Source organism: Eretmochelys imbricata, chromosome 14 (genome assembly GCF_965152235.1).
Source record: "Eretmochelys imbricata isolate rEreImb1 chromosome 14, rEreImb1.hap1, whole genome shotgun sequence".
NCBI classification, from domain to species: Eukaryota; Metazoa; Chordata; order Testudines; family Cheloniidae; genus Eretmochelys; species Eretmochelys imbricata.
In genome coordinates this window covers 10,815,411-10,821,410 of record NC_135585.1, presented here as the reverse complement: position 1 = coordinate 10,821,410, position 6,000 = coordinate 10,815,411, and positions in this window count along the sequence as shown.

Sequence of the window (6,000 nt, the reverse complement as noted above, 5' to 3'; positions counted from 1 at the left end):
GTAATGCGGCTGCCTTCCTGGAAATCAGCAGCGGGCTCAAGGCCTGTCAACACACCTCAGGCTTCCTGTTGATGCTGGCTTCTAGCAAACCTTTTCTGGTTTATTTTTTAAGTTGGTCAATAGTTCTTCACACTCCATTTCTTCTTCTGTAAACCTAGATCTTTCAAATCAGCATGTTACTTAATAAATATGCAAAGCAGTGGCAGTCCCAAAATACTTGTGAGTTTTATTATCATCTGCTGCCTCTTATTTTATTTATCTATTTCAGGGCATGGAGGAGAGACGGAAAGATGGATTTTGTTTTAATGGATGCGTTTTTGCCACAGGTGTTTGAAACACCTCTGTGGCAGAGCCCTTTTGGGTTGAGTTTTAAGTAGAAAAGTGGCAGCTCTTCAATTATATTTTATTGCTTTCACTTGCATGCGGAGGCCGCCGATTGAGTGAGAACTCACAGGAGATTTGAGCCAAAGTTTGTAATGGGTTTGGTTTGTAAAGGAAAATAGCCGCAAACTGGTTTCTGATCCTCCAAGGCATTTAGACAGTGAACAATAAAAGTCCCCCAGTCACAAGCAGAAGGCCAAATTCTGCTTCAAATCTTGCTAGTGTAAGTCTGGCCTAACTCCACTGGCATCGATGGAATGATTCCAGATTTACATCAGTATAACTGAAAGCAGAACTTGGCCCAGCATGTGAAGACAAACTTTTTACAATCTAGGGAACCAAACCTGTGATCTTGTAAGGAAGAGACGAGCCCCTTCGTATTAAGACGAGCGTATTAAAGGTGACGTGTGATTTCATGCATAAACCTCCCAATAGCTAGTGCTACAGGCTGCTGTTTGGAGAATGCAGCCATTAGCACAGCAAGCTGGACCCTCGCCAGCTTTTAGAAGCTACACAGGTCCTTGTCCAAGTCAGGACTTGTCTGGAGGCCTGCAGGGCAGTGGCACTGGTGGTTCAGTAGGGGGCAGTCTTTGCTCAGAGTCAGTATTGAGTCAGAGTCAGTCTGTTCTGTTCCCCAGAGTTTTCCCTCTGCTCTGGTACACCTGGGCTGGGTTACTCTGGTACACCTGGGCTCTGGTACACCTGGGCTGGAGGGGACTGAAAGGGAGATGAAACTGCTTCGAGCTGTCTCACCTACCTCCACACAGCCATCTGGGGACTGTGCCACTGGGAGTGGGTGGGTGCCTGCTCTCACACCCCAGCGAAGTCCCCTCCATGCAGAGCTCCGGGGCAGCAGTGTGGTTTTGACCGGGGGGACAGTTTCACCACTTCCAACTGTGCTAGGGCCCCAGTATGTTTGTCCTGGTGGCCCATACTCATCAATACTCTAGGGGGCGCTGTATAATCGTGGCCTAAACTTTACCACAAGAAACCCAACAGCAGCAGAATCAGTCCCCTAAAACTACAAATTACAAAGATCTGATAGACCAGAATTGTACACAGGAAGAAAAGGGAATGAGGATGGGAGAGACACTGGCAGAGAGAAAGGCTGAGCTTGTGGGTAAGGCATTGGACTGTGGTTCTGCCCCAGACTCCATATGAAAGTTTGGCCCAGTCACTCATCTCTCTATTCTTCAGTTCCACATCAGTATAATATGAAAATAACCCTTCCTTTCCCTGTCTTAACAGCTGTAAGCTCTTTGGGGGAAGGGTTTGCCTCTAACTATATGTATGTACAGAGCCTAGCACACTGGGCCTTCTTGGCACTCCTGTAATTTAAACAATGATTTATAGAGAGTCCATTCTTACAAGCTTTGGCACTCTCTGTGTAGCCACAGCTAGCAATCCATCAGGCTTTTATAATGTGCAAAAAGACAGAGAAGAGACACCTACATGTCTGAATAATATCTAAATCCATACTCCTCCCTAATCAGTCATGTTATTTACACAGTGACAGCACAGATAACAGACAGGAAAGGATCCAAACACTTTCCCCTGGGGAAATATATAGAAAGCAGATTATGGATCAGGCAATGAGATTTTATTGTAGATCACGAAAGGGCTGAATGGGTGCAGTTTGGCAATATCTAGGTTAACCTAAATCCAGAGAAACACAAATTATATTTCTGTTGATTGATTTGAACCCACAGAAGATATCAGGTAATGCTGCAAGCAACAACCTTATCTACTGCATTGCTCATTATTTGCAGAATTAATGGGATTTAGAAACTAAAATGCACCTTCAATGATACCAAAGGAGAAGAAAGCACAACTCCTCCGACTCACAAGTTATGCCGAGTAATAGTAACATTTTGGACTCCACTAGCATCTTCAATCTCAAAGAGATTGCACCTCCCACCAAACCTTTTCAGCTACTCCTTTCTGCTAGTCCTCTGAAGCTGATGCAAGTCAGCCACACAAGCAGGCCGCAAAAGGAGAAAGGGATGGTGAATGGAGACACGGAGAAAGGCAGGAATCCCTACTGCTTAGAGCAGAATACTGACAGTGTGGCTGATACACAAGCACTTTAACCAGATGACTCTCAGTAGGATCAATGTGCTGCGGAGTGGACTGTGGGTGGGGCACTGCTAGCTGAGGCCCCAATCTCCCCAACGTAACCCACTTGTGAGAGTGAGGTACAGTCCCCTCTGTGCCCGAGCCACAGAGGATTTGAGCCGGTTACAAGTCCAGCTAAGAAGCTGTAGCTCAAGCTTTTATCTCTGCAAGGCCACAGTTCAATTCCTGGGGTGTCCGCCGAGACGACAGCCATCACATCAAAATATAAGGGGATGTTTCAAAAGCAGCAAAACTTTCACTCCTGTTCCCGGTTTGACTTCTCATTGGACAGCAGCACACAGGGACTTCGGTGGGAGCAGAAGTTAGGCCAACACCAAGTGTTTTGAAGATCCCACCTTTACCCACATGCTTCTCTTTATTCACGTGAGCTTCAACAGAGCTAGTTTTATGAGTCAGGTTAAGTGTGCACGCAAGCTCTGCAGGGTCAGGTCCTTGGAGGATAAGGCAACTGATATTCCCTTTCTTTGCCTCCTTTCCCCGTCTTCCTTCCCATTAATCGCTGACATTAACTTGGCTGTCTGAGTGCAACCCCCTTCAGGTTACAGTAATCACAGGAGAAATTCTGATACTTAATTGAATCCTATTGTCAGTTGTCATGCAGGAAAGACACAACACAGTTGCTTCATGATAGCAAGATTATTTCTCAGCACATCTGTAACACTTCTGCCTGATGCTGTTGAGAGCAAAAAGGGCTGGGTCCAGTTTTCTAGGGATTCTTTCCAAAAATCTTAAACAACATTGGCTGGAGCCTGCACCCAGAAACCTGGGAAACTAGAGACACTGCCCTGGGCACCCTGGATGGGCTTCTCTACTCGCAAGCACTGAATCCAAGGATTTGAACAAAGAGACAACAAAATAAACTTGGAAAAGCCATCAATTAATCCATTAACTATTTATTCAGTACGATGCCAACTGCCAGGGTTATCTGATGACCTCAGTCCTCGTCTTGCAGTTGTGAGTGTTCTAGCCACTTCCTTCTTTCCCGGATCCCCACTCACACTTTGTTGTCCAGGGTCGGTGAAGTCCAAGGATTCTTTCTGGCAACTCAGTTTCCAGCCCCTAAGGGAAGTGCTGCTCTGGAGGCTTTACCACCTGACCCAGCTGAAATTATTTCAGCTTTGTGTGCTGAGGAGGGAGGAGCACACTGGAATCTCTCAGGTAAGTCATTACTCTCTGTGGCTTCAGCCCTAGTTACTTCAGTGCCATCCACTGCCACCCTAGATGCCACATCAGCTCAGCTTCACCTCTTAGCTGAGCTCTATCTGCTCACTCAACACTGTCTCTGTGCTGAGTCTTTGGAGAAGAATCAATATCGCAGAGGATCTTTGTTTAGAGTCCTTATCACCAGAAAGGCACACCCTCCCCAAAAAAGGATAAAAGTTTCTCCTGCATTAACCTTTCCCAAGCCCCCTTACCCAGCTTTGCCACTGTGCCTGACTGCCGTCTCAGTCAGGGAGACCCCTCATCCGAGTCACATTAGGTATAGTTTTCGTGTTCCATCATTTCCAAACAGGCATAATAGCACTTTATTGTTCACAAACTCAAAACGTACCTGTCTTTTAACCAGAAATAACCCAAACTGCCACATAGCTGAAATGCAAATGAGGCCTGGCCCATTCACTCATTTCCCTTTGCACACCAAGTGGTGCCAGCAGAGGGCTCCCTCCTCTCTTGACCCACCCTGTCTATCTGAAGTTCTCAAGCAGCTCTGGGCTGCCTTTGTCCCTGTTCACCAACAGGAGTCAATAGTGAGTCAGCTCCCTACTTAAGGGCTTCAGGCCCCAGGAGTTACACATGGACAGCCAGTAGATTGCACTTGAACAAGCTAGTAATGGCCCATAGCCAATCTGAGTGCAGTGTAGTGACTGTATGGTGATGTCACAATAGCCCTATGCTCATTATGAAAATACCTCCACTCTGGCTACTTGCTCACAGAACTCCCTAGCCACATGCCCACAATAGACAGGGCTCACTCCCCATTGCCTTCTAACTCTTTGACCATTTGCCAAATAGTGAGTCGTCGTCCCCATGTGCACACATGTCTGTTGCAGATAATAGTAGTTTACCTTAGTCTGGCATGAGTGAAGAGTGAGTGGGAGTCGAAGGGCTTGGCCCCTATATGAAGCCATTTGCCTCATAGAGTTTCTCTTTTTGTTTTCTAATATTCCTGGTAGTTGGTGCCCTCTTGTGGCAAATGGTGGCTCTGCTGTGATTATAATATATATCACTAACAGCAGTCTGGCCTGGGCTCTCCTTCAAGCTAGAGGGGATCAAGGTGAAGGAGGTTATCCTTGGGGCTATTTCCCCATGACCGTTCTTTTATATGGTACTTCTCTAGCAGAACAGGCTGTTGGACCAACCCACAACCCCTCGGGATCATGCAGGGTAGGGAGGGGGGATGATAGATGAGCAGGGAGGCCACAGTTCTCCTATAGTGACCATACGTCCCAGTTTTACTGGAGCAGGCCCAGTTATTCATATAGCATGCCCAGAACTTCTTCTGGGACTTCTGGAGTATCCGGGGTTTTCATTTCATCAGTCAAACTGTTTTGGGTTTTTTGTACCTGCAAAATATTGATTCAAGACGTGTCACTATACAAGATGGTCAGGAAGGAAGCGTTGCCTCGGAGTTGGGGTACTAGCCTAGAGATGTGGGTTCAATTCCCTGCTCCACTGTGAGGTTCCGTGTGTGACCCTGGTCAAGTCACTCTGTGCCTCTGTCCACCATTGGTAAAATGAGGATAACAATATCTCACAGAGGTGTAGTAGGATTTAAATGCACTGGAGATTGTGAGGTGCTCAGAAACTACAGCAATTCGGACGCCAGGAGTACCTGGGTACCTAGGAACAAGCAGTCCATTGGAAGGCATGTTCAGGGTGCTGATCAGCCTTTGGGGTGAAGAGAAAAGTCAAATGAGCGGCGGTACGTTTTGGAGCTGTTCTTTCACTGTCAGTGAAGGTTACGGACACTTGTTTAGAGTTCTTTGATAGACGCAGTTACTGGAAGAAATCCCACACACTGAGAAACAGGCCCATGTTGCTGCTGAATCAGAAGCATGTTTAGGAAGAGGAGAGGGCTAGGGTAGCTGAAGGGGATGATGTCTAATGCCCATTTGTTAATTGTAGTGGTTGCTAGGGCCCAGTGGAAAGGAGCCAGATGGTTCCCAAAGGCGCGAGCAGACTCCAGATGGGCTCCTGTGTGACTCTTGAGGCTCCATCAAATCGGCTGCCTCTGGCATACCCAAAGATGTGAATGATGGGCATCCCTTGGAGAACCTGGGCTTCTTTCTTTGAGAGTACTCTTGTTGTGAGCCTTGGGAGTAGGACAGTGTTCTCTCCTTGGGCTGATACTTGTGTGATTTTCTTAGCGGGCTGGTGTCTAAATCGCTTAGGACTTGAGGGTTATGGTACTGTCCTTGAGCGAAAAGCTTTGTCTGTCATCTGGCTGAAGAACTCAATTACCTCAAAGGGCAAGTCCACCAG